The 22,858-nt window shown below is 47.9% G+C and overlaps 1 long non-coding RNA gene across 3 annotated transcripts in view; it reads right to left on the bottom strand.

Moving 5' to 3' along the window:
• Positions 1-16,636, bottom strand: part of LOC138566217 (uncharacterized) — a 616,718-nt gene extending 600,082 nt beyond the window's left edge. For all 3 annotated transcript variants that reach the window (XR_011301870.1, XR_011301872.1, XR_011301871.1), the window contains exon 1: positions 16,504-16,636. This is a non-coding gene — a long non-coding RNA (uncharacterized lncRNA). The remainder of the gene's footprint in view (positions 1-16,503) is intronic.
• Positions 16,637-22,858: the final 6,222 nt, after the last annotated feature.

Raw genomic sequence — 22,858 nt, 5'->3', positions numbered from 1 at the left:
TTCTTGAGATACATCTGATGCAGGAAGACTGGCCTACTGATACAGACTGGCCTACAGCTGAACTCCCAAGCCAAGCGATCGCAGCACTGTGGAATGCGTAATGCCTCAGAGTGCAGTGCATGATAACAGCTCCGCCTGAGAAGTACACAGTTTATGAAGCTGCTGGCTCGAATCCAGAGTGCAAGACGCTCTCATAGAAGAGATTCATAATGGACAAAAACAGACCACATTTAGCGCTTAGAAAACTAGAATTTGAGCTACACATGTTAGGCAGAGTTTGTATGTAGTACCTTTTCGGACCACTGCACACAACTAGGACTACAGGTGTAAGAAAACCAACCTTTGGTATAAGTCTGTACTACACAGTTTTGGTAGCGTTGCTGAGCAGCCAGGCTTATCTCAAGAGGGGAATGTGAGCTGTAATGATGTTACACAGAGGTCTACAATCATAAGTAATCAAATAGACTCTTATACTCAAGGTTTCTTGGTAAAACACGTATTAATTTATTTCACAGTCAATTCTAAAACATTCACTAGAAGGAGAATCTATATCACACAAAACTATATTTCAGTACTTTACACGGTACAGGTCTGAGGCATTTAAACTACTTTGAAGGAGGAGCAAAATGGCATTCAGAGTACGTTGAAGTAGGAGCAAAAAGGCAGGTTCCCACAAAGGAATGTACGTACACTATGTCAGGTGATAACACAGCTTCTTTATAAAAAAAATAAGGCTGAGTAATATATATATATACATTTAAAAAATAACACTTTGTACTTGGAAATACTTATTCAAATAATGGCAAATATATACACCCTATGTAGTACCACACAATACTTACATTCAGTAGTAGATGCCCTAACTGCAGACAGTTTTAAGTAGGCATGTGAATTCTTAAGTGAGGTGTAACAGCATAGATTGGGGGAAGAAAGGCAGGTTAGTTATGAACAGGCTGGATACACAATTCTGTGTGAGGATCCCCCCACCTGGGCAACCCGCAATGGACAAGTTAGGTACTAACTTATCTTGTCTTTTACAGCCAGTCCAATAAGGTTCAATAACCTTGTACTTTCTTTTAAAAGGTTCTATCACCCCCACTAGGAGGCCCTGTCCCTCTATAAGGCATTTCCAGCATCACAGGTGGCACGACGTGCAGAGGCGTGCAGAACAGCAGTGTGTTCTATGGTGGGTACCCAGCTGAGGTGGCTTGGCACGCAGCACAGCAGTGTCATCTAGGTTGGGTTCCCAATTGAGGTGACTTGGCACCTAGAACAGCTGTGTCTTCTATGGTGAGTTCCAAGCTGAGATGGCATGGCGAACAGAACATCAGTGTCCTCTAAGGTGAGTACAAAGCTGAGGTGACTTGGCGTGCAGAACAGCAGTGTCTTCTAGGGTGGGTATCCAGCTGAGGTGGCTTGGCATGCAGACCAGCAGTGTTTTCTAGGGTGGGTTCCCAGCTGAGGTGACTTGGCACACAGAATAGCAGTGTCTTCTATGGTGGGGTCCCAGCTGAAGTGGCTTGGCATGCAGTACAGCAGTGTCTTCCAGGGTGGGTTACCAGCTGAGGTGGCATGGCATGCAGAACAGCAGTGTTTTCTAGGTTGGGTTCCCAGCTGAGGTGGCTTGACGTGCAGACCAGCTGTGTTTTCTAGGGTGGGTTCCTAGCTGAGGTGGCTTGGCATGCAGTACAGCAGCGTCTTCTAGGGTGGGTTTAGGGTTACCAGCTGAGATGTCATGGCATGCAGTACAGCAGTGTCTTCTAGGGTGGGTTACCAGCTGAGGTGGCATGGCACGCAGAACAGCAGTGTTTTCTAGGTTGAGTACCCAGCTGAGGTGGCTTAGCACGCAGAACAGCAGTGTCTTCTGGGGTGGGTTCCCAGGTGAGGTGGCTTGGCGTGCAGAACAGCAACAACTTCTAGGATGAGTTCCTAGCTGATATGAATCTGTGTGATTTGTGAGCAACGGAAATGTTCGAGGGAGAAATGACCGAAGATAATTTTCTTGAAATAATTTAAATAATTGAAGTAATTTCTCCCCTGAACATTCCTGATTTGTGCAAACCCCTACGCAAATCCCTACCCACACCCAACACACCCTCAACACATCCCACCCACCTACTTACCTTTCCTTCTGATGCGCTATGTCCCTACGGCACTGGTTCCCTATCACTTCCCTGATCAGGAACCGGCACTGCAGGGTCCTTTTTCTTTTCTTTTTTACTTTTGATCGGGTGAGTTGCGGGGTTGTCCCCTGCAGCCCCGGCTCACTATACTGTATAGTATAGTGAGTGGGGTGTTGCAGGGACACCCCCGCAGCCCTCGTGTTTTTTTTAAAAAAACATTTTTTTACCGACTCCACCAAAAGACCCAATACTACAAAAAGTTCGAACTTTTGGTAGTTCTAACTTTTTGTGGTATGTGTTTTAGGTCTTTTGGTGGGGTTGGTAATTTGGATACGGTCATTTTGGGCCATTTCACAGAGGATCTGTGGGCCTCATTACACGGTAGGCGGTAAACCATTGTGCTATTAGCACCATGGTTGCCGCCGGTACCATACCAGTACCATGGAGGAAAGGGTAATTACCACCCTATTCCAAGATTGGCGGGGCGGTAATTCCCCCTTTCTCCATGGCCCTTCCCCATTCCCATTTTTGCCCCATTGGGCATAATGGGGATGGGGAAGGAGCTAATTACGGTACCGCAAATTGCGGTACCGTAATTAGCACCAAGGTCCCTTTGCGGGTCCCAACTTTAACGGCTTGTCTACACCAGCGGTTAAGGTCGGGTCCCGCAAAGGGACCTCGTGGTAAGGCGGTAAGGGTTAACGGTCACCGGTACCCTTACCGGTGACCGTTAACCCTTACCGCCTTCCGTGTTATGAGGCCCTGTGTGATTTGAGCTTGGTGCACAAAACAGTCCTCTAGGGTGAGTTCCCAGCGGAGGTGGCTTGGCACGTAGAACAGCTGTGTCTTCTAGGATGGGTTCCAAGCTGCTGTGGCTTGGTGCACCACACAGCTGTGTCTTCTAGGATGGGTTCCAAGCTGTTGTGGCTTGGTGCACCAAACAGCTGTGTCTTCTAGTGTGGGTTCCCAGTGGAGGTGTCGATGCACGCAGAACAGCAGTCTCTTCCATGGTGGATTCTCAGGTGAGGTGGCTTGGCATGCAGAACGGCAGTGTCTTCTAGGGTTTTGTTCCCAGCTGAGGTGTCATGGCGTGCAGAACAGCAATGTCTTCTAGAGTGGGTTCTCAGCTGAGGTGGCATGGCATGCAGAACAGCAGTGTCTTCTAGGGTGGGTTCCCAACTGAGGTGGCTTGACGTGCAGAACAGCAGTGTCTTCTAGGATGGGTTCCAAGCTGTTGTGGCTTGGTTCACCACACAGCTGTGTCTTCTAGTGTGGGTTCCCAGTGGAGGTGTCATGGCATGCAGAACAGCAGTGTCTTCTAGGGTGGGTTCTCAGGTGAGGTGTCATGGCACGCAGAACACCAGTGTCTTCAAGGGTGGGTTCCTTGCTGAGGTGGCTTGGCGTGCAGAACAGCAATGTCTTCTAGAGTGGGTTCTCAGGTGAGGTGTCATGGCACACAGAACCGCAGTCTCTTCCATGGTGGATTCTCAGGTGAGGTGGCTTGGCATGCAGAACGGCAGTGTCTTCTAGGGTTTTGTTCCCAGCTGAGGTGTCATGGCGTGCAGAACAGCAATGTCTTCTAGAGTGGGTTCTCAGCTGAGGTGGCATGGCATGCAGAACAGCAGTGTCTTCTAGGGTGGGTTCCCAACTGAGGTGGCTTGACGTGCAGAACAGCAGTGTCTTCTAGGATGGGTTCCAAGTTGTTGTGGCTTGGTTCTCCCACACAGCTGTGTCTTCTAGTGTGGGTTCCTAGTGGAGGTGTCATGGCACGCAGAACAGCAGTCTCTTCCATGGTGGATTCTCAGGTGAGGTGACTTGGCATGCAAAACGGCAGTGTCTTCTAGGGTTTTGTTCCCAGCTGAGGTGGCGTGGTGTGCAGAACAGCAATGTCTTCTAGAGTGGGTTCTCAGGTGAGGTGTCATGGCTCGCAGAACAGCAGTGTCTTCTAGAGTGGGTTCTCAGGTGAGGTGTCATGGCTTGCAGAACAGCAGTGTCTTCTAGAGTGGGTTCTCAGGTGAGGTGTCATGGCTTGCAGAACAGCAGTGTCTTCTAGAGTGGGTTCTCAGGTGAGGTGTCATGGCTCGCAGAACAGCAGTGTCTTCTAGAGTGGGTTCTCAGGTGAGGTGTCATGGCTCGCAGAACAGCAGTGTCTTCTAGGGCGGGTTCCCAACTGAGGTGGCTTGGTGTGCAGAACAGCAATGTCTTCTAGAGTGGGTTCTCAGGTGAGGTGTCATGGCTCGCAGAACAGCAGTGTCTTCTAGGGCGGGTTCCCAACTGAGGTGGCTTGGCATGCAGAACAGCAGTGTCTTCTAGAGTGGGTTCCAAGCTGCCGTGGCTTGCACCACGGAAATGCAGTATCTTCCAGGGTGGGTTCCCAGCTCAGGTGTCATGGCGCACAGAACACCCGTTTCTTTTAGGGTGGGTTCCCAGCTGTGGTGGCTTGGCGTGCAGAACAACAATATTTTTCTAGGATGGATTCCAAGTTGACGTGACTTGGTGCGACGAGTAGCCGTGTGATAGTGACATTCTAGTTACTTCTCAAGAACCAAACATGAGAAAGTAATTTTGGTCTCTATTGGAGCAGATATGCCCAAAAACCAGAGCACCTCTTACAGTTGAGGGCACCTCGCACAAATGCACAATACTTAAATAAATAGATACCAGGCACAACCATGGTGTCTCGAGGTACAGTGCAACTGGTTAGGGCACACAGCACCATTTCTGATTTTCCAGGCTTTGTTGGACTTACTCAACCATTAAGATGCTCTTCCAACCAGACCGCACTCTCAAGGTCATGGGCTGAACAGGACATTGAGGATTTCCAACCCCAAAATGCCCACCACTTTAAATAAAATGAAACAGTTTGGAAGCTGCTGGCCAGAAAAGACAGTCCATAGAACCGAAGGAGATGCTTCAGTAACTACACTCACCAACAGTCACCTATCCACATAAAGGGCACAGGCGTATGCAGGCTCCAGCGCCCGCATGTACAAGCTGAGCCCAGTCTGTACCCCACAACACGGGACACCACATTACATTCTTCTCAGTAAAGCGGTAGGACAAACTCCCTTCTCTTCTCATGCAGCCATCCAAAGCTCACGACTGCTGTTGCACAATAAAACTGCAGTTAAACAAAACAACTTAATTTTTATGTGACCAACAAGCAGTCCGCATGGAAATGGAATAGACAGCTTATTCTTTTTTCAGATTAGATTTTTTAATTAAAGGTACAAATTAAGTGGCCAACTGAGCATCGTGAGGTTTTCATTTTGGAAAGAGGTGCAATTACCAAACATACATTTAAAAAACAGAGAAATCCGGATGCTCGTGAGGTTAACCAACACCTCTGCCGCCGGCCAACCCATTCAGCTGAGGTGAACTTGCCACTTGAAACCAATTCACAAACAGAGAAAAGGGGCACATCCAGCAAGGAGGCCAGCCGGGAAGTCCCAACCAGTGTGTTATCCACCTCCATTCACCCAGGATGTTGCCCTCAAACTAGCATGCTTTTTTGCACAGTGTATGTTTTTTCATATATTTTCATTAAGAAATGGTAAACGGTCACTGCTGTTTTCCCTAAGTTTAAATCACACACGTAAGCATTTGTAACATGGTCTTTGAAAACAGAAACTAAACATTCCAGTCGGTCTAATGGAGAAAAAAACCATACCTTCCATGCTCATCCTCTAGTGCTCAGATCAAAATACATTTTTGAATTGGTTACAAACATGTAGACCCTCCCATTCCCACTGATCATGGGGTCTGTCGGAGCAACTGCATCATATAATCCTCTGCCTAATAAAGCTGACTTTTTGACTGCCATGGGTTTTCCCCCACCAGTGCCAAGGCCTTTTTTGGTGATTTTGGTATTTCGTCATTCAATGCCTTCTAACATTTTCTGTTTTATTAACCCCTTAAGTGCCAAGGACGAGATACCTCGACCTGAATCACCATTTTTTAAATTTTTTTATTGTGTTATAGCCAACATAAAAAATGTTAGGGACTTTTTACACATCCATTTAAAGAAAACAAAAAAGGAAAGAAAAGACAAATATAAGACATAAAATACCGAACCTCCAAAATAAGAAATATATATTAACATTCGATATCAAAGAGAATTTAAAATACAAAAATAGAAAAATGAATCCTCATTCTTTGCGTCCTCTAACAGATTGCGTTCCTAGTAGTAAGATAACCATTCTTGCATTAATGCGTTTTCATATTTTTAAAAAAAAGGCTTGGTACAAGACAAATGCTGCCTTCCCTATGTTTTGCAATCCCATACTTCAGCATTCAGTGGCCTGGTAAAATGAAAAACTGCAAGTCTTGCCTTTCTTCTTTTGGGCGTTAAAATAAATCGGCTTAACACGACAGTGGCAAAAACCAGACCTGCCCCCCTCACGCTTAGCATATGATTTTTAGATCAATTAGGCACCCTACCCCTCCCCTCCAACTCCCTAAACTTACAAGTCACTTGGAAGATTACAAAACTGCATCAGCAGTGGACGAGTCTGGGCTCTGTTGTTTCCCTCTGCCCATGAAATTCCTTTGAGGAATAGGAGACGCCATGAGCGTGTGGGGCAATAGCAATTGTGATTAAGAACCTGGTCTGAGTGCCCCACCTTGCCTGGAGTCCCAGGTACAGTGTAAACTCTTTCAACACCCATGTACTAAGCCCTCATTAGTTGACCATTAAAGGACTGAAATTCGTGTTTCAGTTACTGCAACACATGCAATCCAATGAAAAGCAATGTAGTGGTTTTGCATCGCAAATTGCGATGCAATACCTCTTATTTCATGCCTTGGAACAATATACATTACCCATGCCATCTTCCACATTCACCCCAGTGGTGCCCAAAGGTAATGAAGTGGCCTGCCCCCTTTGGGGCTGGATTTCCCCAGGAAAATCGTGAAATGTGTTTTAAGATTGAAAGTATACTTGAGGCAGCGTGTAAGCTCCTTCATTATCAGTCTTCAGGTTTAGGTGACATCAGGTACATTATACTGGCGATTGGAAGGGAGCTGAGGAATGGAGCCCACTGGCTCCCACCACTCAGGCTACATCAGGGCAACTGCCTCAGGAGGAACACTCAGGGCCTCGAGCACACTGATCATCCCAGCACTCATACCAACATTCCAATGATGACCTCACACATAAAGACACCATGAGGGACAGGGACTCAGCAGGAACAGAGAGAAAGGACATGTCCTAACAAGGGAAGGCAAATCCAAATACCAGATCCTAACAATGTGTCAACAATATTTTTAGCACACCCCGTGAAAGTCAGTGATGGTCAGAAAATAGCCAAGTGGAATTTCGTTTTTTTGATTGAAATTACAGCTTTTCTTTTTTAGAAATACAAGACTACAAATGTCAGCACTTGTACACAGGTGAGTGACGAAGCGCAACACCTAAAGAATGGTGGACTAGTTATCATATGCAATGTGAAGCAACATTACAAGAAGTGTCTTCAAATGAATGCTGTCACAGCAATTCCTGTTTGTCCACCCATTTTAGTGAATCGGTTTATCCTAGCTCCAAAGGATGAGCCCACCTAACAGGCAATATTTGTTTTCACTTCTGCCACACAATACAATTTGAATGAGAGGTAACTGATTACATACTGCAAACATCCATGCCTTTTATCACTCATTGATCATTTACACATTGTTTAACTTATATGCAGAAGAACACACAAGTGATGCTCTACAGGTTCTGAATCATAGCTCATGATCAAAAGCCTGCGTAGGCCAAGGGCGCGATGTTGAGCTCCGCAGAGCACGCTGCCCGATGCTTTGTTCTACACGACGCTTGACGCTACGCTCAACGCCTTTTCTCCACGTACGATAAAATCCATGCACATGACCCTATGCGGCAAAGCCCGCGTAGGCCAAGGGTGTGGTGTTGTGCTCCGCAGGTCCACAGACCACGCTGCCCGACTGTTAAGAAAGATTTCATAATTGTATGTAATTTTCCCTCCATGTGTACACCCCCAAACCTTTTGCTGCTGTTTAGACACCATTGACTGACTTTGCTAGAGAAGCACAGCCTTCAGCTACACTCCTCTGGGCTTTCGCTCACTTTCTACGGGGAAACTGGCATGCCCTTAAGACAGTCAGTATTGGGAGACTTTGTTTCCCTTAGTCCTTTTCCCATGTTGCAACTTTTGTGCAACATGTAACAAGTACACAATCTACCTTCCAGTACTGTAGTCATTTTCCAAAGTCCCTAGATACTCTCGTTGGACTTTTTATGAACTGTGCAGATGTGTCATGGACAGGACTGGTGGCAGCTATCTTTTTGCATTCTTTTTAACCCTTTCCTGCCATGTTAACCACGTTAACCGCGTTTGGCACGAGTAGGTGGCCTGGCTCCAAAATGGCCATGGCACGAGGTTCTTTGTCCTGTCCTTTTGCCATCTTGCCCCTTCACCTTCCCCAGGTCGAGTCGACCCGGGTCAGTCCTTATTTGGTCATGCACTTTCCCGTGAATCCCAATGCTTTCGCGGGCTTCTGCATGCCTTGTGTGTGCCACCAGGATGTGGGATGGAACGTCTAAATCCAATACACATCCTGGGTGCCAGAGAGTTTGGAGTGCCATGAATGACTGGGACCACCGTGGTCTGTGATTGGTCCACGTATGGAGTGTGTGTTTGTGAGCAGATATCCCATTGGGTCCTCTCCGTTTTAGTGTGAAGGGAACTTTGGATATTAGGAGGCCAAAAACACTCCTACCATGTCGATCTCCTGAGTTCTCACTGAACAAAGGATAGGATCCAAGTATCCTGCAACTACGAAGTCGAGTCGAGGAACCGCTGGTGACCCGCTGGAAGGTTTGGCACCCTGAGCCTGCTGTCATCCCGTGGGACCCCTCTGCATCTGATCATCCTAGAAGGTCTGCAAAGACGCTTCGACTCATTGGAATAGTGGGACCAACTATTCTCGGCACCTTCACCAAAACCTACAAGTAAGCTTTCTAGGAAGTGTCCCTGGGCCAACCAGTGGGCTGACGAGCTTTCGCAGGACCTTGGCTCTGTCTCCGCCGTCGTTTCGGGGAGGCCCTCGAAACTTGGTATACTGCTAGCTCTGTGTCCCCAGCACCCTCACACCGATTTTCGTACACTTGGTATTCCCAGGTCTGAAGGGAGACGAGTGCACCAGGATCGGAGTAAACACGGTTACCGTGTTGCCCTGCCGTCGGCAACGACTTTTGCAAGTACGCTGCCTTTGTGACCCTCTTGCCCCTGAAGCCTGCTGCAGTGAAACTGGGTCGATTCATCCACCCAGAGCGGAGAAATCACCACTGTGCCATTTGGGAATCATCGCTCTATCTCAGGAACTGAAAGCCGCAGAGACGTCCTTTTTGCCGCGTTAGAACCTGCAACCCAAGTGGACTGAACAGGCGAAGTTTGGGTCCAAATGCACCTGGGAACAGTGAGTACTTACAACACTAACTGGTGGCCCCTGGCACCAAGGGCCCCTTTTATGCACGAGTGGCCCATGGGGTCCCTCTCCTTTCCACTGCTAGTGCGAACTAGCGACTCCATCCCACACTCTGGAACTGCCTCTGCCTTCAAGTGGAGGTCTTTCCTGAATAGTGGGAACTTGTTCTTCATCGCCTCATCCACCTTCCTGAGCTGCTAGAGACCCCTGGAGCGACCCTATTTTGGCCATTGCAACAACCGCGTGCGCTTGCATTGCATGTACTATTGAGCATAATGCTCCTCTCTTCTTAGGGCTTGGACTGCCTCTTAGTTAGGTGTGTTGTCGATGTTGTGGGACCTAAAGACTATCTGCACTGCCTGTTTCCTTCCCATCTAGGTTGTCGACATATTTCGCCCATTTAACCCCTTTAGACCCTAATAGTCTTGTATATACATTGTATTGATAGTGTTGTGTTGGTTTACTTAGTGTTACTGTGATTCTTCTGCTATGGTCTATGTTACAAAGGCCTTGTAATAAATGTGTCTATATTTTTAATATAACACCTGTCTGGAGTAATTTGTAAGTGTCCTAGCTTTGTGTGCTCATTGAAGTACTTCAGTCACCGTCACCCCCCCTGAGACCTAGGGCCTCATTACACGGATGGCGCTAAGGGTTTAACGGTACTGGTATTTTACCGGTACCGGTAAATACTTACCGCCTTACTACGAGGTCCCTTTGCGGGTTGGGGAATTTAATGCCTGCTTTTTGCAGGCATTAAAAACCAACCCGCAAAGGGACCAGGGAGCTAATTACGGTACCGCAATTTGCGGTACCTTAATTAGCGCCTTCCCCATTCCCATAGAGCCCTATGAGGCAAAAAGGGGAATGGGGAAGGGCAATGGTGGAAGGGGGAATTACCGCCCCGCCAACCTTGGAATAGGGCGGTAATTCCCCTTTCCACCAAGGCGGTGCCGGTATTTTACCGGCATGAACCATGGCGCTACTAGCGCCATGGTTCACCGCCATCCGTGTAATGAGGCCCCTAGTCTTGACCGCCTGCCATAGCTACCCTGATTGGTCTGGCTTGTTCAGAGGTTACCCTGCTCCAAGAAACTAGGCTGGCCTTCTGAACCTCTGCCCCCCCAGGCCAGAGTTCAGAAATCCATCTGAACACCGATGCTTCGTTCTACACGACACTTAATGCTATGTTTGATGCCTTTTCTCCATGTACAGTAAAATCCCTGCACTGATCCTCTGCAGCAAATCCTGCGTAGGCCAAGGGTGTGGTGGTGTGCTCCGCAGGTCCACAGAGCACGCTGCCCAACGCTTTCTTCTACATGGTGCTTGATGCTACGTTCAACGCCTTTTCTCCACGTACGATAGAATCCACGCACCCGACCCTCTGGGGCAAAGCCCACATTGGCCAATGGTGCAGTGTTGTGCTCTGCAGGTCCACAGAGCATGCTGCCTGATGCTTTGTTCTACACAACGCTTGATGCTACATTGAAAGCCTTTTCTCCACGTATAATAAATCCATGCACCTGACCCTCTGCGGCAAAGCCTGCATAAGCCAAGGGCGCAGTATTGTGCCCTGTGGGTGTTCGGTGCCGCAGAATGGAGCCACCATGCTCGCCGCTCTATCTAGCTAAGATGGACACACCTCACCTGCCCACTGGACTTTCACAGTACGTGCTCCCGCTCCGCCGGGAAAGTGTCTATTGTACTCTTTCTCTCAGTATGGCCACACCCTGCCCCCATTTTCCCTCATCCCTCCAACCACCTTCCTACCCCCATCCTAGCTCAAGAGTTCACCCTCAATGTCCCGAATGTCCCAAACAGCTCACCTTATACACCTATGCCTCATCCCACCAAACCATGCCCAACCCCGCGAACCCCAGCCCAGTCACTAGCCATCCACAAACCACGCAATTTCAGAATCGGCCCAAGAGTAACACTATGCCAATTAAACAACGCCTCCCGGCCCATAGCTACACTACTTAACTCCTAATCTCCTCCTTAATCTTCTCTAGAGTTTTCTATGCTCTGATCTCCTCTTCGGTCTCCCTTCCTAACACCTAATCCCCCGTTAAATCCATCTACTACTTTGCCATCCGCTCTCTCTGCCTTCTCTCTCCTCATGATTCCCTCTACTCCTCGCTCTCCTCATTAGGCAGGCTCTCCTTTCATTCCCAACTCAAATTCAACTTCCTCTGTCTTTTCTTTAAATCTCTTTATGACTTCCCTCGATCCTACCTTTCCTTCCTCCTCTCCTTCTACTCTCCTTCTCGCCCACTTCGCTGATCTTTTCCTACTCACTGTACCACCAGCAACCTGTGCTCCTTCCCGCTTCCGTTCTTTCCAACTTCTCGCTCCTTTTCACTGGAACCGTCTACCTCTCCCTATCCGCTCCACCCTCTCTTACTCCTCCTTCCGCACTTCTTTAAAATCTTACCTTCTTCAATGTCCAACCTGACACCTTTCTACTGTTCTCTCTCACAACTGTCTGGTACTGCCCAAGTTCGCTTCTATTTCTCATGGTAAATTGTACTGTATATTGTTATCGGTTATTTGATTCATGGCTCGTTATGTATTGCTTGTAATGTATTCATTGTTGCTCATGTAAAGCACTTTGGCTTAAAGCGCTACCTAAAATTGTATAAATACAAAAACAAATACAAAATAGTCCCAACACCAGCCACCCGATATCCACACGATTACGTAACCTCAGAATCGCCTCCAGAACATCACTAGGCCATACACAACTTAAACAATGCCTCCCGGCCCGCAGTTCCAACATCAGCCGCCCAATATCCACGTGATTATGCAACCTCACAATCACATCCAGAACACCATTAGGCCATACGCAAATTAAACAATGTCTCCCAACCCATACCTCTAACACCAGATGCCTGATATCCATGCAATTATGCAAACTTAGAATCACATCCAGAACACCACTATGCCATACGCAACTTAAACTATGCCTCCCAGCCTGCACCCCAGTATCAGCCCTCCAATATCTACGCAACTACACCAACTTCAGAATCGGTTCCAGACTCTCCACACGCCATCCGCAACTCCCACAACTGACCACTCAATCCATTAGTATACCCACAGCCATCGCCGGTGCGCACCCATCTAGCATGGACACCCTGCCTCTGCACACACTTCCAACCACAGTATATCAGATGCCCTCAAGAGCCCTCTGCTCAAACTAGCCCTCATCAAAGCCTGATCCCTGCCAGCTCATGCTCTAGACATCCTCAACCTCCTCACTACCAACAACTTTGATGCACTAGCAATCACGGAAACCTGTCACCATACAGCTGCAGGACCAGCGCTCTCCCTCACCCTACCACCAGGATAACCCATCCTTAGGAGTGATAGACTTGACTCTAAATGAAGGGGTGTAGCCCTTATTAGCAAAGACCACCTATGCACCAGACAAAGCAACACCGCCCTCAACAATTGTGACATCCTATCACTAAAAATGCCTATATCACCTTCCAACACTATCACTGCCCATTTAGTCTACCGGCCGCCTGGCCCATCCTTACCTTCCAAGAAGACCTTCTCCAAATCTTACAAGAAAACACCAAACTTAACGCTCAAATACTCCTCCTCGGCGACCTGAACCTAGGCCTCAATGATCTTAACGACACACCAGCCACATCTCTTGCAAGCTCATTATCCGCACTCGGCTTCAATCACTGCATCTACTGCTCCACACATGACAAAGGACGACCCTTAGACTGGATAGCCATTCATAATTACCACATCATTATCACGTCAAACACCCCTTCCCCATGGTCAAACCGTAATATCATACTGTCCGCAATCTCCACTGCCCAACATACCAAAACTCCAACCACCACGATGCCCCCCTCCCTTGCCCGCAGTGCCTGCAAGCTCACTAAAGAAAACCTCCTGCCCTATTTAGAAGCCCTCAACCTAGTTATCCCAACCAGCCTCGACACAAATAACCTGGTTGACCTTTATACCAAAACTCTAACTAAGGCCATCGAAAACAATATCCCCACTAGTTCAGAATAAAGCGAAACCTCTAGCACACTCCAAATCCTGGTTTACACAGGAACTCTCTGAACTCAGAGCTAAAATGAGACAGTCCGAAACTCCTGGAGAAACCGCCCTCTGACACCCACAAGCAATAATTCTTGACTGTATCCAAACAATATAAAAGCGCAACTATCCAAGCCAAAGCTAACACATTCAATTCCAGAATTGCCAATGCAACCTCAAACACCAGCGAAATATTCTCCATCCTCAAGGAACTGGAGACCCCAGTCACCCGGCCAGCCCAGCTATCCAAGGTAGAGCATGGTGCGACAGCATCCAAAGCGCTATGTTAAATAAAATCAGCCTACTCAAAAACAAAATCATCACCAAACAAAATACCTTGAACAACTCTAAACAACCCACCTTGACCAACACCGGCCCGAGGCCACACACTCTGCCCCACCCAAGTCCACACTGCTATTGAAATTCATTTCCATTACCAATTAACACGTTCTAAACATCCCGAAAAGCCTCAAGCCATCCAGATGCAAAGGCGACATATGCCCAAACCCCCTAATCAAAGCCTGCACTGAAACTCTGGCCCCGTTTATCATGGCAGTCATACTTTTCTCCTTCACCTCAAATGTGGTACCGCAAGCCTCAAAGAAGCATGGATCTTACTGCTCCTAAAAAAAACACCCTTGATCCAACTTCCCCCAACAACTACCAACCCATCACGAACATTCCCTTCCTGTTAAAAATACTTGACCAAGCAGCGTGCGTCCAAATACAACAACACTTAGAAACAAACCATATACTTGGAATACGGCAATCCGGTTTCCGCCCCGGGCTTCGCACCGAATCTGCCCTTCTTAGACCTAAAAAAGCAAATGGACGATATCAGAGATATGGGTAAACTGGCCCCCATGCTGCTTCTAGACCTCTCAGCAGCATTTGATTTGGTTGACCATAATATACTCTGCCGTCACCTGACCCAAGCAGCTTCCTTCTCACTAGAAGCAACAGCGTGGATAGCCTCCTTCCTAGAAGGCAGGGGAAGGAGAGTGCCAGTGCAACACCCTCACCAATCAATTGTGGGGTGCCCGAAGGCTCGTGTGTTTTCCCCACACTCTATAACATATTCACAAAACCCCTCTTCAATCTCCTTGACTCCTTTGACATTGCATATAAAAATTATGCAGATGATACACAAATTCTCTTCCCCCTCTCTGGCACCTACTCAGAAGTTGCCACCACACTAAATTGAACCTTTGCCATCATTCAAGCATGGGTGGCCTCCCACGTTCTCTGTTTCAACAATGACAAAACATAACTCCTCATCAAAGGACCCCCAACAGCTCTGAACAAACTGAAATCTGAATACTCGACCTTCACTATCGATGGCATCCCTATCCCAGTCTCACCCTCAGTAAATACCCCGGAAGTGTACCTAGATGCATCGCCCACACTCACCAGACAAGTCAACGCTATCGCCTCCTCAGCTGCACACACCACAAAACTCCTTAATGCCACAAAACCCTTCCTTGCGCCAGACAGTTGCCTGACAATCGTTCGCGCTGTGGTGGGTGCTAGACTAAACTATTGCAATGCTTTACTCGCTGGCAACTCTTCCCACAACCTAATAAAACTGTAGGTCATTCAAAATAATGCCTTAAGAGTTACCCTCAACCTCCCCAAAACTGGACACATCAGCTGCCCGCAGGAAGGTACATTGGCTCCCCATCTGGGGAAGAATTCTCTTCAAGACCCTAACCATTACACATAGATGCATTTACAAATCAGTGCCACCATACCTCGCCCAAAGATTCTCCAAACCACTATCAACCAGGCCGGTCAGAACCCCCTATGCACACAGGTTAGGGCAACCCTCCTTCAAATGCGCCAAAGCAGGTGACTCTAGCTTCCCTGTCATTGCAGCCAAGCAATGGAACTCCCTCCCACTCACCCTCAGGTCAGAAGACGCCTACTGGGCTTTCCGCAAAGGCCTCAAAACCTGGCCATTCAATTAGTTCTAGCATTAATTATGCATTGTTTCTACCTTTTCTCAATCATATGTAACAACGGAATCATTGTATCTATGCAACCTGCAACCACTGCAATATGTATGCACCATCTATACTAACTGTCTACATGCAATTATGTATTTCAAGGCATCACTGTAACTTGTGACCGCCTTCTGGCAGCAGGGGCCTCTGGGTAACCAATTCTACACTGCGCGCTGATGCCTGAGTGCTTGCGCGCGCTATACAAATGCAATAAATAATTAAAGGTTATTTTTGCATTCCATGACACATAATTATTTTCCAGTTTCTATACAAAAGTACAATTCCATAAAATCCCCAACGAATATGACACAACTGCAGTTTCCTGTGCATTACAGTTACCATGGAAGAACTTCTCAGAAGAGGGCCGTTGCACTATCAATTACCTACACATTACATTCTGCAGGCAAAAAATATATATTTTTTAAATTTCATCTCAAAACTAATTGGCAAGCAAATAGTACCATTGTTTGGCATGTATGGGTAAACCAGCTTCCTAGCATCATCAGGCTTGGATCTGCAAGGACCTGAATGTCAGAACCAAGGACCTGCCTTTGCACGGATAGTTGGCAGGCTGATGACTGGGAGATGAGTGCTGGATGTAGCAGACAATAACCCCTGTTCTAGACCACTCCACAGCCTGCAGAGTGGTTGGTTGCGGGCCCCATGCTGCACGGGCTACTACTGCCTGGTGTAAAAGGTCAACAAAACACCCCTTAGGCTGTTTCATCCTCATGAATGCTCAGAGCAGTAAAGCATGTTCATTCATGGGTAGGACGTAGGTTCAAATCCGGACACTTTATTATTTTCACAACTTTTTTTTGAGCCGTGTGCATAAACACTCACATCCCCACCTGCTGTTCGCATGTTCATACCTTTAATACATAAGATTGCCGCTCTGGCTCTTAACCACGTTGACACTCAAGTGCAGCTGTGCAGCCTAGCTCCCGTAATGCCATTGGGATCCACAATTCTTTCTTGTCGATTCAGACGGCACACATCACAAAAAAGGATCCCAACCCTTGTCCCCCCCCCCCCCAAACCCTCATCCGCCAATGGGGGCTTGCCGAGACACTGGGGCGGGACTAAGGGTTGGAATAACTGCCTAAAATAAACAGGCCTCCAAGGCGGGTTGTTTACTTTTGGTTTGGCACTACTCCTGCAATCTGTGAACTAGGGGTTGCAGAGGCAGTGGCAGAGGTCACAAGGAAGTCACCAGGGGTTGCAACTGCACCCCAATAAAAACATCATTGTGGTAACCCACTAGTTCTTCACTTTTCCTCCCAATGTTATCATTTTTATATTTGATCAATTACAATTTAAATTTAACGTTGACTTTCCAGCAGGTGTTCAGTTAGCCAGAAGCATCTTCAAAATGGTGGTCGCGCTGGACCTGTTTCTGAATGATAATGACACACTCAGGCACATACGCACACATCCAAACCTAAGCCCACTCCACGGCCATGGGTGTTACGCCGGGCTTGTCTCTTTAAGAGACACGGATTGTGTCACGTGGTCCAGACACGTGACGCATGACGCTGGGGGTAGGGAGTGCCTAGGGGGGTTCGAAGTTGTAAAGGGAATAAAGAAGACGTGTTTCCAAACCCTCGGTGTGCCTGTCTTTATTGCGAGGGCCCATCCGGGCCTAACAATAGGAATGTATGTACATGTGTCCACCTGTGTAAATACATGGTGGGAGGCATGCACGACTAGAAACGTGCACAGAAACCCAGAACTGCATAGAGTGCTGTGCATTGTTTGCATCACGTAGTGCAGACAGCCAACATTGCACGGAGGGAACTTGCACGCACTGAAGGGCACAGAGTTGTGGTCCTTTCCATGCAGTTTCCTGGGATTTGCACAATAATCCTCTCAATGGGTTGCAGCCCAAAGATCACGCTATTTTATCGTTTGTCTGTTTTCAAATGCATGCACAATGCATGCTTTTTGGTTCATACGGGGCACTGGCCCCAACAGTAATTGGCCGTTTCTTTGTAGGGCACGGGCTGTCCTGGGTCTTTTCCCATCCCTACACGTCTGGATAGGCGGAGGGAGCCGCTCAGGATTGGCTCCGTGCAGGAGCAGCACTGCCGTTGTTGATGTCAGTTGCCTGTGCACGAGTAATGCTGAATATGCAGGGCCAATTATCTGCTCCAATTAAAAGTGAACAGGGCTAAAACGAAGGCTTTCTTTTGGCGTCCATTTTGATTAACCTTTTTTTATCTCAAATATTGTCACTGCTTTTACTGATACCCGCTGCTCCCCCCCTCTTTGCGCAGATCCCCAGTGAATTCTATGTCAAGACACGGAGGCTCGCATTATGCATGCTCACAACTTTACTGATCAAGCAGCATCATAAAAAAAAAACACTAACATTGAATCACAAAGCGAAAAACTACAAATCGCATCAGTTTATATAGACTTCTGTAGTTATTTTAAAAAGTTTTTTATTATTTTGAACAACACACCAAACATTACAAACAGTTAGGACTTCCAAATTTAAGTTATACAGCATTACATTACAGGATACACTCTTATGTCCTTCTCCCTCCCACACCATTAACTCGAGCCCCTATGTCCATATCAACAGCCTGCTCATCTTCAGACGTATCCGCTGCCTTTGTCTCTTCCGTATCCTCATCACTATGGCCGATCTGGGAGGGACCCGCCATCGAGGCCACCAATTGTCTCCAAGCTATTAGGGGTACCACCTCCCCCCCTGCTGACCGCTTCGTATTAGGTGGCCGTTTCTGCCTCTGCCCACTTTATGAGGACGGCCCACCACACCTCAATTCTAGGCCTGTGGGCTGCTTTCCAGCATATAGCAATCCTCCTTTTGGCCAGGATGTAGGCCAGGTCCTTCATCTTGCTAATGTGCCTCAGGTTGCGTGGTCTAAGAAAGCCCCCAAGCATGCATGCCCAGGCTGACTCCACCACCAGCGTGATCCCTTTCTCTGCCAAGCGCATTTTCAGTTCTGTCCAAAACCTTCCCACCTCCGGGCAAGCCCAAAACATATGTAGCATCCCAGCCTGCTCCTCTCCGCATCTAGGGCATTTCTGTATCACCGGGCCACCAAACCTGGCAATTTTACTGGGAGTCAAATATGCTCTATGAGTGATATATAATTGGATCTGCTGGAACCTCGCGTTTCGGGACACCTTCTTATGATACTTTTGGGCTCTGTCCCATTGCCCATCTGACATGGGTTCTCACACCTCTTCTTCCCAATCTCGCCTCAGTTGGACCAACTCCTTCCCCTCCCTGGTTCCCAGTAGCTCATATATGCGGGATATTTCATGCCCACCCTCCGAGATGCCATACATCATCTCGATGGTAGCATCAGGTTGTTCCGCTAGCACTACCGCAGGCCACCCTTCTCGCACCTGTCTGATGATTCTGGAGTAGGTAATGTGTTGGCCCTTGTGCACTCCGGTGTCCACTATTAGCCTCTGGAAGTCCAGCGCCTCCCCCTCCTGCCATATATCCCCAAGAGTAGCCAGGCCCATCGGTTCCCAGTACTTACGGACCCCATTGATCATTTGGGAGTCCTCTGCGCAAAGCGCCACTAGCGGTACCTGCATGGAGAGCGGGGCCGGGCATCTCACAGTCCGCCATGCTCTATGCCACACCTCCCAGCCCAGCACCAGCAGCCTCACCATTCCCAGTATCTTCGCCTTAGGCAACCACATGGTCTCTCTAAGGAAGTAGGGTGCATGGTCCTTACATAACAGCCTAGCTTCAGCCGTTTCCCCTCAGACAGCCACCTGGCCACATATTGCAGCTGTCCTGCCAAGTAATACAACTCAAAATTCGGTAGGTTTATACCACCCTTGTCACACACGTTTTTGTAGTTTCCAGAGGGCCACTCTATTCCTGGAGTTATGCCATATAAACCCCCTGCACAAGCTGTGGGGAAAGAAGCGCTTGGGGATCACATATGGGATGTTTACAAAGAAGTGTAACAGTCTAGGCAGGACTACCATTTTAATCAGGGCCGCTCTCCCCATCATGGCCAGGGGTAGTCTGGACCAAGATCCCATGCTATTTTTAATGCCTTCTGCTGCCTTTTCTGTATTGTGTTTGTGTTCTTCTCCTGTTGTGTGGTAAATGTCAATACCCAGTTCGCCAGGGTATTGGCAATACCGGTAGGCTTCTCGGTAGGACACTTCTGTATCACCCCAGGGGAAACAAACTGGATTTCTTGGGGTTCACTGTTATGCCCGCGAGGGTAGCGTATCGTTCCATCACCTCCAGGACATATTGTAGGTTCTCCTCTGGTTAGCGTAGATATAAGAGTATATAATCGGCATACAAGGATATAAAATGCGAGCCTCCTGCCGTGTGGATCCCTATCTCCCCATATTATTGTCTGAGGCATACTGCTAGTGGCTCCAACACTAGGATATATAGCATAGGTGACCAAGGGCAGCCTTGTCTAGTGCCCCTGCTAAGTTGCCATTTATCCGAGATAGAAGCGCCCGTTTTAACCCTTGCAATTGGGGAGCTATATAGCATTTTAACCCACCTTAGGTACCTCGGCCCCATTCCATATTCTCTAAGAGTCGCTAGCAGCCAGGGCCATCTCACTGAGTCGAAGGCCTTAACCGCATCCAGTGAAATGATTGTCAGTTCGCCAGGGTCCTGCTCTGTTTGGTCTATAATATGGTGGAGTCTCCTATGGTTCTCAGTTAGATTCCTGCCAGGGACGTAGTCTGTTTGGTCGGGGTGTATCAGTCTCCCGATGACTCGCTGAAGTCTGTTTGCCAGTACTGCCGTGAGGATTTTGCTGTCCTGGTTTAGCATCGATAGGGGTCTATAAGACCCACAGTCTGTGCCTGGTTTACCTGGTTTTAAGAGCGGGATGATCACCGCCTTCCGTAGGGACTCCGGCAACCTATCACGCTCAAACGCCTCATTAAGCACGGCCAGCAGCGGGGGGAACAGCTCTTGTTTATATGTTTTATCAAATTCGCTGGGGAGCCGGTCCGACCCCAGAGCTTTACATGTAGGCAGGTGCTGGATCACTACCTGTAGTTCATCTAAGGTGATTGGAGCATCTACGTCTGCCCATTCCAGATCATCTACCGTGGGCAAGCCTATATCTTCTAGAGTGTCTTGGATTTCTTGGGCCTTATCTTCTCCTGTGTCCTCATGAAGGCGCTTGTAATATCTAAGTAACTCTTTGTTTACTCCCCCTTGGGTATCCCAAATCTGGCCTTCGTCCCCCCTAATTTCCCTGATCACTGGTTGTGATTCACATTTATATAACCAGGCCAGCAATCTTCCCGGCTTGTCTCCCCCCCGCATGTTGTCTTCCGACATATTTCTTGGAGCTCTGTAGAGGAGGTCCCAGATATGACCTGCACCCCTGCCCCCCATTGCAAGTTGCCAGTAAGGTACTCGCCGTGGTACGTGACGTATGAGGAGCAAATGAACCAACAGAGAGCCGCACTGGGACTCTGCCCCTTGTACGTAAGGAGATCAATACCGGTTGAAGCAGCCATAATGTGACAACCCTGGGCAGCCATACCAGCCACTGATACGAAATGCGGAATTCCTGCACACAGTCCACGAGGAGACCCCTAAAAGCCTTCATGGAAGGCCAATGAGAATAAACCAAGGGCCCGAGCAGCCCCGAGAACAAACAGAATTGTCTACTGAAAGCACGAATGCTAGTACTAGTAACTGCAAGGATAATGATAATGGATGCAGGGGAGAGACACTGTTAAAGCGTAAGAGTATGGTGCCATTAGACAAGATGGAAGCAACCGCCCTGTTGAATGTGTGTAAATAAGCTTGAAATGCAAGAGGCTAAGAAATCGATACTGCTTGCAATACCTAGTAGAAGAGTAGGGTGGCAAGCGCCAACCATATATCTACCTCAATACTGCACAATGTACACATGCGACTCCATTTTTTTTGTGAAAGCAGAAATGTACCCAGGCGGCCAAAAGCCTGACAGGCCGAGTTTAGAAACCCAGCAAAGACCAGAGAAGGAGTGGAATCGAAACTCAACAAAGAGAGGCTCATTCCAGGGAGATCGAGGTCAACCAGAGAAAGGGAGGTGAGCATGAGCTCACGAGACTCCAACTACAGAGAATACCAGCCCGTCCGTGAAGGTGAAGATAAGAGAGGCCCATGCAGGTGGCCAAGCGCACACAGAATTAAATGCACAAAAGGTTGGAAACTGAAGCAGATTCACAGTGGACCAGCACGTGACCAGACAGGCACGAAGATGTACCACCGCCTGATGTGATCCAGAACCAGAGGGTGCCATAACTTTTCCTGATAAGAGATTACAGATACGAGGCCATACCCAGCCAACAAATTGACACATAACCCTAAAATACTGATTGATGGAAGGGAGGAAGGGTGAATCTTGGGACACTAGTCACCTGGGTGTCTACTCTGCATGCTGCTAATTAAAGTGGAGATTTATGTTTAGGGGCGTAACTCGCCCAATCACAATGGACCATGTAATCTAGGGTCCTATAGACACTGTTACCAATGAGACGTTGTACTTGTATTGACGTCAATCACGTGTGGTGTAGAGGGAAGGGTGTAGACGCCCACCCGATAAGAGTTATCCAATCCACTTGCATTATTTCCATATACAGATATAGCACCTATACTTAAATTACCTTTCCCAACCAATTGTATTGCATGATGATTTTTTGTAGAATTAGATGTCAATGATGACAGATTTTGCCCATAAAAGAGGCTGTTTCACTAAAGTTCGGGGAAGTCGGGGTAAGGCAGGTGTTCGGGATGCTGCTGATTTCCATAAACTGATGTGTGTATCATTAAATGGACTTCCCTTTGCCAATTTACTGAGTCCTGATTATTGAACCTTGCTGGAGTATGTGAATCCTGCACTCTGTCCTCACATGGTGCAGCTATCTTGTAATACTAGTTTTCGAGGGTGAGTACTGACCAATGGGCCCGTCAGTAATTTCCTCTCCTCGTCAACAGCTCAATTTACATAATCTATCCCAGTGCTCACTGCTGGCTTGTTGTAACAGCCTCACCCTTACCCCATCCTCCCGAGTGGTGCCTCCCTTACACATTATGTCTTCCAGCTCCCTCTCCGTTTCCTGCAACTCCTGTTCTATGCCCCCCTGGATCTCCCTTGATTGTGATATAGCTGCACCCTGCACTACAACTTTGAATGCCTACCGGTATTAATATCGAAGTACTCGGTGATCGCCTCCCTTAGGTCCTCCCGGAGT

Source organism: Ambystoma mexicanum, chromosome 2p (genome assembly GCF_040938575.1).
Source record: "Ambystoma mexicanum isolate Mex_15411 chromosome 2p, UKY_AmexF1_1, whole genome shotgun sequence".
NCBI lineage: Eukaryota > Metazoa > Chordata > Amphibia > Caudata > Ambystomatidae > Ambystoma > Ambystoma mexicanum.
This window is presented reverse-complemented; position numbering and strand designations above follow the sequence as displayed.